Source organism: Panicum virgatum, chromosome 1K, assembly GCF_016808335.1.
Source record: "Panicum virgatum strain AP13 chromosome 1K, P.virgatum_v5, whole genome shotgun sequence".
In the NCBI taxonomy this organism is placed as follows: domain Eukaryota; kingdom Viridiplantae; phylum Streptophyta; class Magnoliopsida; order Poales; family Poaceae; genus Panicum; species Panicum virgatum.
In genome coordinates, this window is record NC_053136.1 from 19,097,263 (window position 1) to 19,110,481 (window position 13,219).

At 42.3% G+C, this 13,219-nt stretch overlaps 1 pseudogene across 1 annotated transcript; it reads right to left on the reverse strand.

Annotated features, from left to right (window-relative positions):
• Positions 1 to 95: 95 nt before the first annotated feature.
• Positions 96 to 4,960, reverse strand: LOC120698475 (annotated as a pseudogene). Its single transcript, XR_005684867.1, has 3 exons — positions 3,063 to 4,960; positions 896 to 1,740; positions 96 to 484 (listed from the first exon to the last, which is right to left on the reverse strand). The product of XR_005684867.1 is annotated as a nucleolar protein dao-5-like (transcript).
• Positions 4,961 to 13,219: the final 8,259 nt, after the last annotated feature.

The window sequence follows — 13,219 nt, forward strand, 5'->3', positions numbered from 1 at the left end:
GGAAGGCTGCCAGGAAAATAACAGAATTCAAATGCCAATATTTTGGTTTGCTTTCAGACAAAGCATGAACAGTGATAGCTGCACCAATGTTCATGTTATGAATGCCAATGGCAACTCAAATGTATAACCATGCCCACGGGGGCTAGATGTATGGTTCTGTACAAAGTGCAAATAGCACCCTACACTAGTGAGAAAATACACTAGGGTGTATCTGCATCTAACAGTTCATACCTGCCGCACAAAAATTAGCTCAACCACCTACCTGAAAGTTAAACCTACGGAGCCCAAAATAAATTTGAGCAACACCTCACGCCATAAATCCACGAGATATTCCAACACAGCAAAAGACATCAGTCATCTGCCATACAGGGCAAGGTTAGCTCTTGGACCTTGGTGCCGCACATGATGCCATGGCAAAGCTTCCTGGACGTTGATGCCAACTTGCAAGTTAAAAATGCAAGCTGCAAGATCTGACGCTTAGACCCTGTTTAGTTGGTGAAAAATTGTTAGTTTTTGGTACTGGAGCACATTTCGTTGTTACATGATAAATAATGTTCAATATAAACTAATTAGGCTTAAAAGATTCATCTCGTGCTAATCAGTTAAACTGTGTAATTAATTATTTTTTTCAACTGCATTTAATGCTACATACATGTATCCGAACATTCAATGTGACAGATACTGTAAAGATTTTTTTGAAAACTAAACAGGGCCCTGATCAAGAAACCTAGGTATAGAATTCCTTCTCTCTTCATAGTTTTACCTACACTCAGAACTCTTTATGGTTCCTACATTTCTTGAAGAAGAGTATCCGCGAACCCCATCGTCAACATCCATAGGGTGTGGATGTTCATTGATGCATAGGTAATTCAGCTGTTCAGTCATGTCTTCATACCTGATGACTTCAGGTTATCAGGATCCCAGATATTTGATCTGATCCCTTTTTCCATTCCATCTGAACAAGGCATGGATGGGTGGAAGATTCAGCTCCCCACATCAGCGAACATGAATCACATATTGCTATGAATTTGGATCTCCAGTACCAAGTAAACCTACCACAAAGAAGAACAGGACATGCATGTCGGTAATGGGACGACGATAATGTAAAGTGGCGTGCATAGATGACAGACCAGAAATATCTCGGCTTATGACATGGCTTATGACATGCGAGAGCCTTCAGAGTTCAAGGTATGGCTACAAATCAACCTGATTCACAAGGCAATGCCATACAAGACAGATCAATGATAATCGCACAGATCTATTAAAGCAAACTGGTCTGCAAATTTTAAAGAAACTACAGACCCTTGGATCACAGATTAACTGGTCTGCAAAGTTTAAAGAAACTACAGGAGAAACCAACCTTGGATCACAGATTACAGCTTGCATTGAAAATGGAAAATCATACTGGTGAGACTGCAACAAAAAAAGAGCTACTACTAGGAATCATGGGGACTTTACGGCCTAACAAAGACAATTTTAAGTCAAACCTTGACAAAAATTTACCATCCCATTAAGTACACCTGCCAAAACAAAATGCTATGACATAATGTCTCAAACACTAGCAGAACCAACAGTTTAAGCCATAGCTTGGAGCAAATACAATCATCTCATCACTAGCACTCACTAACATGATAATAGCTCATAAGTACAGAAATATGGCCACCTGTTGAACACCCTGAATCTCATCCCTTAAACTAATACTAAATCACCTCTTGCAGCCTGAATCTTCTATCCAGTCATCTGATTATGAACAATAAACAGGGCTCATGAAGTGCATCAACCATTGATATCACAATTTTAATTAAAATAACACAATAGATGAAGATACAAATTGACAACAGAACAGACATGCACTGTTGCACGCAAATAAAATGTTCAAGTGTATCCAAGTGTGCATGGTCAGATTTTGTTGACACCTCTAAAACAGCTCTACATATGACCATAGTAGCAGGCATGGTTGAATAACATTCAGCCCCAATATTGAGTTGGATTACTTTTTTGAGTAGACCCAAAGGTGGTCCAATTCTCCAAACAGGCACAGCTTAAGCTGTTTATCATCCTCAACTAACAAGGCACACAGTTGCACAGATATCAAAACTCAAAAAGTATGTATTAAGTTTGTAAATCATGTTAAAACCCCAGGTTGCCAGCAACAACTTGGTTTATGCAGCTCAGAACATATATCTGTGCTGAACCTCAAAATTAGGTTCATGTCAATTTTAGTTACAATTACTCTGAGCTAAAACTTCTCATCCTTCGACCCCCATGCTCATACCAAACTTATCAAGTGTAGTGCATTTGGGAAATCAGCTCTTTTCAACAAAATCAACTGTCTTGTTATGTCTCAGTAAACTAAATGATATGTCTCAGTAACCTTACTGGAACCGTCCAATATTTGAGAGGCAGTAAACTCATTGAACCAATCACTATCATACAAGCTACTTTCAAGGCAATACATATGCTCAAACGTTTATACTAGAAATGTTGGTGCAATTAAATGAAAATCTAAATCACAAGAATCACAGTTTGCAAATTTCATCTATTGCTACAGCATTTTAAGGGGACTATAAAAAATAATTATTGTAAAGAATGAATTACTCTAAACTGATAATTTAGGGTTTAGGGTTTAACATAGTAGAACTTCCTACAAATTTTCAAAGTTATACCTAAAGAAAAATATGTGCTAGCCTAGACTAAAAGTGAAACTAGATATTTTAACAAGACCAGAATCATGTGATGATATATCAATTTTGTGGATTTTGTTTCAGGAGATGCTACATCAATCTTGTGTCTCTTATATCATCAGCGAAAAAACTGTCCCGCTATCCCCTGAAAAGTGCAACTTGACACATGCTCAATCAAACGCCCACACAATCTGCAGGTCCCATGTTGATATACAATTTATACTGACATTCTGAACTCGGATCAAATTTTTATTGCTGTCATATTTATTTAGCACAGAAAATTAGAGACATTTCAGAAACTGTTTCAGAATTGAAATTCAATTCTAGGACCTGATATCAAAAGGAAACAAAATAAATCCAGTAAGAAGAATGGCATACCAACAAAAGACTTGATAACGCCATATAAGTTCAGTCCACCAAACTCATCAACATATTAAGAACGTCCTTCTTTACATCTGCTCGACGGATCAGCACCTTTGCCTCATTTACTCGTTGCTTCTTGACCTTGGATTCCAAAGATTGTGCCTTCTCATCACCAATGAACTCAAATGCTCTCTTCAGAGTCTCCCCACATGGATTTCGGGCTTCAATCTCCGCCACATAGGCAGCAAGGTTAGAATACTGTGACTGCAACTCATCAAAACCCCTACGCATACCTTGCACATTAGCATCTCTTTTTATTTCCTCATCATGAGTTTTCCCTTCCTTATTCTTAGTCGAAGTGCTACCATTCTGATTTGGAGCTGTGGCTTCCTTTGGCATAAGACTATCCCTATCAATGTCCATCTTCCCTTTGTCAGTCTTCTTCCTCTTGCCCTTGGCCAAATTACTGCCATTTTGAGTGCCATTAGTGGTAGCATCCTTCAACACGTCACTCTTTGCATCTTTGTCTAATTCCTCATTATGATTTTCCCGCTTCTTATTCTTGCTCGGCTGACCAGTGGTGGTGGCCTCTTTTGACAACCTGCTCTTCAAATCTCTCTCTGTTTTCACCTTGCTGCCCTGCCCCTTCTTACTTACTTTCTGAGAATCACCATCTTGATTGGAAGTACTGGCGGCAGCCTCCTTTGGTGCGCCACCCTTTGAATATCCATCTATTTTCTGTTTGTTAGCATGACCCTTCTTACTCTTCGTCACAGCGCCATCGTCTTCTCTCCCCAGACTGCTTCCGAGAGTTCATACATCTGGAGCTCATCTTCTTTACTTGGCACAATGCCTGTGCTCACTGCTTTCTCATACCGCCCCTTGAGCTGTCGTACCTTCTCATACATATCTGTGTAGGTGCAGTTCTTCCTATCTAGGCGGTCACCAATAGTAGAAATGATGAAATCTGTCTTTGGCAGTGTGCCCTCGCTCTTGACATGCGCCGCAAGGACCTCCAATATCTTCATCTCATCATTTTTCCCCCAATGCCGCTGGTTGCGTGCAGGCTTCTCAGACTTGCTGCTGGACGGCGAGGTATCCAGAGCCACTGGCTTCTCCGGCTTTGCTCCACCCTTCTTCCCCTTGCTGGCTGGAGTGGCCTCTGGTGCCGCCTTCTCTGGCTCAGCCTTGCCTTTCTTCCCCTTGCCGGCTGGAATGGCCTCAGGCGCGGCCTTCTCTGGCTCGGCCTTGACCTTCTTCGCCTTGCCAGCTGGAATGGCCTCAGGCGCCACCTTATCCGGCTGGGCCTTGCCCTTCTTCGCCTTGCTGGGCGGGGTGGCCTCAGCCGCCGCAGCAGCAGCCGCCTTCTCAGCCCCGGCCTTGGCCTTCTTCGCCTTGCCGGACGGAGCAGGATCCGCCGGCGGCCTCTTCCTCTCCTGCTCCGCCTTGGACTTCCCGGCCGCCGCCGCAGCCGCCGCCTTCTGAACCACTGGCTCCGGGTTCTCAGGCTCCGACTCCGACGCCGGGACCTCCTCGTCGTCGCCGTCGCCGTCGGATTCGGGCTGGGGATCCTGGTGCGGCGGCGGCTGCTTGGTGGGGGAGCGGTGCACCTGGAGCTGGAAGGCCTGCGCGTCGGTGTCGGAGTCGGAATCGGAACCCTCGGACAAGTCGGCGGCCGCAGCCGCGGCGGCGGGAGGGGGCATACGCCGCCCGGGGGGGCTCGGAGGCACCAACTCCTCGGAGCCCGATTCCTCGGAGGACTCCTGCTCCTCCTGCGGCAGCGGCGGAGGAGGCGGAGGCGATGGCGCGCGGCGCTTGCGGGGGGCCATGGCTCGCCGCTAGGGTTTGGAATGGAGAATGGGAATGGATCAGAATATCAGATGCGGGAGGAGGTTTTCTTTTTTCTTTTTTTGAGATGGAGGAGGTCAGGAGGATGCGTGAGGGAGACTTTGGACGCCTCTTGGCCTCTTGGGTTGGACCGTTGGACGGCTTAGCTGGACTCCCAAAAATTCGTGAACTCGAACGTTTTCAAAACCGGTGGCATCGAGTGAGTCACCCTCTAACTCAGCTGACCTCGGTAAAATTAGAACAAGTTTCACAGTACTGCTCCTTCCGTGCTATTATATTAGCATTTGAAGAATTCAAAAAAAAATTCAAAATATAGCATTTTCTGATTTGTGGCCCACACTTTGCATTTCCCTGCCCCAAAAAACAATGCCATCCTATACACATGAGAAATCTCCAATCTCATCTCGTCTCCTATTCCAGCCGCATAAGGGCCCCCACATATCTCGGACCCCCTCGCCGGATCATATTTAAACAGAAACCTGCTGCTTTCTAGCCTCATATATTCCATAATTTAAAAACGAGCTCCCACATAGCAACATACTTGTGCTTCTCTCTTCTTCACTTTCAAAACTTTTATTGAAGGAAAAATAAATTGAGAAAGAAGGAAATTATATTTAGAGATGAGGAAAATACCCAGATAATTTCTGATCCCACCTAAAAATATGAGACATGTATATTTTATTATTATTTCGTGTAAGGCTTAATTGCAATTGACATAGGTATGTATTTGGTTTGAGAAATGCGATAACTCACTCCTCATCCTTTTTGTTTCATTTGCCAAATGGAATTGGATGAGTCTTACTCTCAATTGAGCGACTCTTGACTGACTGGTACGGTTCGTTGAGAGCACCATATTAATCATTTGATCTGTTGCAGATTGATCTGAACCGATAACAGTGGAGCTGAATGACAGCATTATAGTTTTCTAAGTGAGCTGTCCAGTGATCATGACTTCAGAAACTGTCAAGGGGGCTTCCTCCATTTTATCTCCCAAGTCGAGATGCAAACCTGATTTTAAGGTAGAGAAGGCAATGTATCTTTATTTACTTTGTCTGTTTGTATGATATAGTAGGAATGTAGGATGGATGTTTGTGTCTGTATCTCCATAAGCATACTTGTGAACATGTCTATTTGAGCTATCTAACAATCAGCTCTATTTTGAGGCAATCTCTAGAGATGTTCTTATGGCATATTATTTTCAAGCCTGCAAAGAGCCAGGTGGTGAGCAATTGTGCCCATAAAATGAGTTCAATTCATGATGAATTCTTATATCTCTCCTATTCAGTTACTACTTCTGGCCATTTTCAATGCACCATTCTTAATTAAAATGACATTGACTTTTATCAATAGTTAGATTAGTGCATATTAAACAAGCAAGTTATCTGATTTGAGTACTAATGGCACACAAAAATAGGAGTACATTGAAAGTATTTGTTGCATGCAAGGACCTTGTTTCAGTCGGAATAACGTTTAGCACTATTTTATGTGTATGCAAATAAACATTAGCCTCGTATGCTTAGTTGAGCGCTGTGTATCTCGTATTAAAGCGAGATTGATTATTATGCCATGTTTATTATGAAATGGTATGAAATGCTAGGCTAGTTTATGAGGTATTAGAGCTATTAAGTGATTGAAGTTGTTATCCACGAGAAAATGTGAACACTCGTGTTTAAATCCTTAGACCATCTCCAAGAGACTCTTTATATCTATCCTAATTTATAAAAATATAGATTTTAATTAAAAATATCATCCAACGGGCTCTTCAATTGGATATCTAAATATAGACATCCTCTATTCCGGATTTCTCGCTAGACAAAGATGAAGAGCGAGAATAACTCTCTAGACTATGCACAAGATATAGAAAAACTGTTGGAAAGCATAAAGATATAAAAAACAATTTTTACTTAAATGACTCTCTAAATGATGATTTAGAGAGTATATTTTAGAAATGCGCTTGGAGATGCTCTTAGAACTCCGGCGGATATTTTTTTGCGGGTATAACTGGCATGAACACTTAGGGGTGTTTTGGAACAGGGACTTAAAAAAAGTCCCAGGGACTTTTTAGTATTTAGAAATATTAAATAAAGGTTAATTATAAAACAAACTGCAGAACCCTGGGGCTAAACTGCGAGACGAATCTAATGAGGTATCTTAATCTATGATTAGCGAACGGTTACTGTAGCATCACTGTAGCAAATTATGAATTAATTAGGCTCATTAGATTCGTCTCGCGAAAAAGCACTCAGCTGTCATAAAATATTTATAAACAGATTTTATTTAATACTATAAAATAGTAAGATTCCTTTTGATGTGATAGGGACTTCTGAAAAAAGTTTGGTTCCAAACAGAGCCTTATATTGTACTCCCTTCGTTCCAAATTATATGTTGTTTGATTTTTTTACTCTAAATTTAATCACTCATCTTAATCAAAAATTTGTGCATACGAGACTACTTATAATAGTATTGTGAAATGAAAAATGACATCATTTTCTAGATCTGAATACCAAAATTTTAAGTCAAGCTTTTGAAAAGTCATCCAAGAAAATTTTGAACTCAGAGAATCCACATGCTCCCAAAATCACCCCTTTCCCGTTCCGCCATCGTCTTGCTCGTCGGCTCGTCGCCTCTGTTGCTTGCCTGCTTCTCTCCAAAAAAAAAAAACCACTGGATCCGTGCTTCTCTTCTCCGATCTGCGCTGCGTGGCCGCAATGGAAGCTCGGGTGAAGAGGTCGCAGCCTACTCAGCCGCCGACGCCGACGGCAGCCCCGGCCTCGTCGTCGTCGGTGCTCGGCGACGACGATCTCCTCGACGAGATCCTCCTCCGCCTCGAGTTCCCCACCAGCCTCGTCCGCTGTGACAGAACCACCAAGTTAAAAGGATTAATTAAACGTAATGGTCATCATTTGAACGCATCAGGCGTATTAGCTTAATTAAGTGTAACTTGACAGTCTGTTTTCAACTCACATGCCGATCGAAACACACCAGAAGTCTCGCGCGACGGCGAGCGCAGACGGTACCAACATGATACAATTTTACAAAATAGTAAACAATATTAAAGTATTTATAAAATGACTTTTACAAATTAAAATTCACATAATAGATAATATCAGCGGTAGAGAGAGCCTAACCTGGGAAAGATTTTCATTAGAAACCAATTGAAATAAATTGAAATAAAACGATAACTACGAAGATGTGAGGATGTCACATCGAGCCCACCGATGTGAATTCGGGTTAGCTCCTATACCTGAAACAGAGTAAACAACAAATCCTAAGTATACTAATACTCAGCAAGACTTACCCGACTAAGGGTATACTTAGCCCATTATCTAGACATGCAAGACTTTTGGCTGGTGGATTTGTTTTGGCAAAAAACATCTAAAATAGATCCTTAACTTCAAAATTTTAGCTCCAAATTATAACAATAAATTGGCTAAACATCTATGATTTCCATATCTATAGCAACCAAGGTGGAAACATAATTAATTAGATAACATCAGCATTTATCAACTCGTTTTGTTTCATTTCTTTACTACGATGTGACTCGGAGATCAAGGTGCTCATGTCCGAGAGCGACTGACGGCGAATCGATCCGATTTAACCTTGCAAGGTGGACCTAACCAACACGGCACGCAAAAGCCCCGTTGGACCCCACGCACCAACCTTTCCCCTCCCCGCCTCGAACTACAGAAACCAGCCCAACGACATATAGTCAGTCGAGCCCTATGTGAGACCACCAAAAGTAAACATATGCGACCCCTTTCTCCGCGGCCACTCGACTCGCCCTAGGAGTTGGGTGCGGGTTCCTGTACTTTCGAAGCAAAGCAGTACTCGGCTTACCGGTTTCGACTACCTCCTACTCCTGGTATGCGGTTACTACAATTCAAACATGATCAGCAGGGCCAACAACGGTACGGTCCTCAATCGACTCGGACGGGGCTAAGACACCCAGGAACCCCGTTCTGCTGCCATACCTATACATCATCATCATTCCCCGCCCGGTCTCATATTTCCATGTCAATTTCAACAACTCAGGTACTGTATATAAGTATATAACCTATATCTTGCGAGTAACCGGAAATTACTCGATTTCTAAGTATCCTATATCTCGCGAGTGCAAAAAGTCACTTGACTTCTATCGAGAAGTATTAAGCATAGCATTTATATCGTCATATACATGCTAGTATAATTCAGGGAAAACTAGGGATCATGCAACTAGGGTTCCAATCAACTCCTGAAAACGTAATGCACAAGTAATAAATACATATATAGGTGTCATAATTTCACATAATAGGATGTGCACCGGGGCTTGCCTAGGATTAACACTAGGTCAATGTTTGTTAGATGACACTCGCTTGGCGAGTATTCTGGTCCAAGCATGTACTCCTGGTTCTATGCCTCTTCTGGATATGTCCACCAAACAACGTCTTCGTGTTCGGTTCCAATATCACGTCCTTCACGTGGTTCATCTATTATACCTAAATGAGGTGCAATAATGCATATGTATAAATGCATGAAAGTACAATGCGCAAAGCATTCATAAAAGTGCAACACACTATACAATATATCATTTGATATTAAAGAAAAGATGAATCACACTTCAAAAAGAGCATAATTATTATAAACAAATGTATCAATAAATGATCATCTAAAACCAGCACTTACAGACATTGCTCTGAGCTATAGCACTATTTATTTTGTCAGACTAAAATAAAGTCATATTTACTACTACTTAACGGTCATTTTAATTACAAAGCCAAACTAGAAAATTTGCAAACATTTCATAAAGACGGGTGCTTTGGTTCAAAAATAAATACTACTACTCTAAAGTGGGGTTTTAATTATAAATACAGAGCCTATATTTTGGATGATTTTTAATACTTTTATAAAGTACTATTGTTAAATACAACATCGTTGAAGCAAAAAGGAATGAAATGCACCGGATAACACTTATAGCTCCTATGATCCTGTAAAGATGCAAAACTGATATATGTTACATAATTAAAGTCTTGAACTAAGTCTCATGATTTTTATCCATAGGGATTTATTTTTACTAGAAGAAATATTAAAGCATCAACATTAAATCATTAACTCATGTACACATGCACCAAATAAATCTAACACCTTTGCCACAACATATGTATCACATGAACAGCCTACCATAAAAATTTCATAGCAAACGGAGCAATGTAACTATAAATATAAATTTTATCCTTAACAAGCATGAATAAAATTATAGGACAATATTTTTCTACCAACCCATGTCATATTATAGGTTCATTGCATAGATCTAATCACAAGGATTCCAAAACATCTTTATTTTCTATTTTATGATTTTTCCATGATTTACTATGTATTTTCAAAGTTTACGGTCACTTAAACTAATATTTAAACTAGAGCACAAACTATTTAGAAACTGAAGATCAACCTGTAAGGAAAGTTGTAGATCTTAGAACAAGGAATCCAACAAATTTTAGTTTGCATTTTTCTGATTTTTCTATGATTTACTATGATTTTTCAAAGTTTTAGCCAATTTATTGTAAAATAACCCTTCGTAGCACTATTCATATGAGTCTACGGTTGTGCAGATAGGCCCCTGAACTTGTTTCAATTGTCGCACAAGGTCCCTGGTCGCAATTTTGAAGCAGGGGAGAAAGGGGAATGGCGATTCCGGCCATGGGAGGGCTTGCTGGCAGCGAGGGAGGGGTGGAGGAGCATGAGGGCGACGAGGACTATCTGTAGGTGGGCTTGGTTGGGGTTGGGGGCGACCGGAGAGGCGCCGGCAGCGGGAGCAGTGAGCGGCGGCAGCGGCGGCCATGCTCCGGCGGTGATCTGGCGTGGGAGAGCGACGATGGTTGGGCTGGGAAGCTTCAGGGGGCCGAGGGCAAGCGGATTTGGGGGTTGGTGGGGGTCGGCGCTGGCTTGAGCGGCGGCTCGGTGTGGACGCCGGTATGGCGCAGGATGGCTCGGCCGGCGCATAGGTACGGGTAGCGCGCGACGGCGCTGGCGTGGTGGGTCGTGGAAGGCGCGCGAGGCGGCCCGCGGCATGCACTGGCAGAAGTCGGGCGGACCAACGGCCATGGCATGCACATGGAGCGCTCGCGAGCAGAGGGAGGAGGAAAAAATTGCAGTGAGCAAGCAGCAGCAGCAGAAGAAGGAAGGGGTGGCACGGCAGCAACGCGGGACACGCGGAATGCGCGCATCGTTCGGCGGTGCTGTGGCCAATTTGGCTTTGGTGACCCCGGGCAAAATATCGGGGCGTTACAATCCTACCCCCTTAAAGAAATCTCGTCCCGAGATTTAAATGGAGAAGAAGTAATCGAGAACAATTGATAAACTCAGGGACAAAGATCGGCTGATGTGGGGTGCTAGTGTGACAGTACCGCCCTAATTAATTCGGCTCAAGTGCGCTAACCATTATCTTAAAGAGAATCCCGGCTAACACGCACTTCAAACGGAGTAATTCGGCAGTGCTGTCGGGTAAAGTCCCGAAGAATCCACCTTAGCGTCGATCGAACCCAAAGCTTACATGCAACCCACACGAAGGTGAGTCCAGAGAGTACAACATTTCACAGATACATTACATTACAGGGTCTTAACTTAATTATTACAAACCAAGTTCGAAATCTCCGAAAGGTACTTGAAGTTCAAATTGAAAGTAGTTCAGAGTTCATTGCAGCGGAAATAAAACGAGTTCTAAACGACAATACATGATGTCATGATGAAGCCCGTACATGACATCACTCGGCATTGCCATCGTTGGCCGGAGTCGTATCCCACTCCACCGACCAACCAGGAGGTAAAACACACGGCCAAGTCAAACTAGCTATCTGATCTTCAAATGTATCACCTGAAACAAAGTGGAGCCACAAGCAAGGCTGAGTATACTAATACTCCGCAAGGCTTACCCGACTAGGATATAACTAACCCTCTAACTAGACATGCAAGGCTTTTGGCTTGAGGGGTTTGTCTTTGCCGAAAAGCAGTAAGTCCTTATTTTTCGATTTTAGCTTTCAAGTTCTATTATGATTAACCATTCTATATTAGCATCTATCCTAAAGCATACATGGTGGAAAGCAATTATTTTTCATCATTCAACCATATTTCTCATCATCATTGTTCCACTTCTTACTCTATGTGGCAAAAGGGTTAAGCAGTCTCAATATCCGTGAGAGACGGACGATTCGAATCGAATTTGTTAACCTGGCCAGGCAGACCTAAACACACGCATGGGGAAAGCAATCACACACGCGACTTTTCCCCTTTTTCCCCGGGCATGAAACAGGCCCACCGTCCTAGGGTGCCCTGCACCCGTGCGTGACCATAGACCAGACAGTGGGGAGTATGTTCCACGGCCGGTTCCATCAGGTACTTAAGCTTACCGATTACCATATTCTCGGCATGTGGTTAGTATGTTCAAACGCTTAACCACCACTACCACACACCGCGGCCTTATCCATTTTGACTAAACAGACGGGGTATCACAAGTACAACAACCCCGCCCGTAAACCTTATATTGCAGTGTGTAGTAAGCATTCAACTCCTATGAGCTCGCGAGTGACAGGAAATCACTCGACTTCTACCGAACCATTAGCATAGCCAACTAGCGACCTACACATACTAGTGTTCAAGCATAGGTACCTAGGATCATGCAACTAAGGTTTCAAACAATTCCTGCAACTTAAATGCGCAATAAACAGGAATACAATAGTTGCATAAATTAAAATAGGTAGGACATGCTCCGGGGCTTGCCTTCCTGAGTGTAACTAGCTGTGGGCTCTTCCGAAACTGGGTTCGGGTCTTCAGTAGCTTCAGTTAGATTCACTTGAGCTTCACGCTGCTCACTCTCGGACTCCGGCACCAACTCGTACGTACCGTCAGGGAGAGTAGTCGAATCTATATGAAATGCATATGCGTGAGTTAATTTAGTGATAACGATGTATTCCATTCTTCATTTTAGAGTTGTAGTCCAACGCAACTCAAGATGATTTATAAAATATTCTATTACATTATGTGGGCAACCATTTATAGAGTAATAATCATTATACTGACTTCACAAAGTAACTCAGATGGGTTTTCTCTTTTATCCCTATGCAGCAAAAGAAAGATTTCTCTTATTTATTACTAGGTTAAGCATGTCCTTATCATAAATAAAGTTACACAGAGATTCTGGGTTTGAAATTTTTATGTATGACACATATCTAAATAACTTGCCTACTGTGAAATTTTCAGCCCATTTCATGCAGCCTATTAACCACGAAAAATAAAACAAACAGCTACTGCTGGAAACAAAAATGAATTTTACAGGTCAAATTATGCAAGTACTG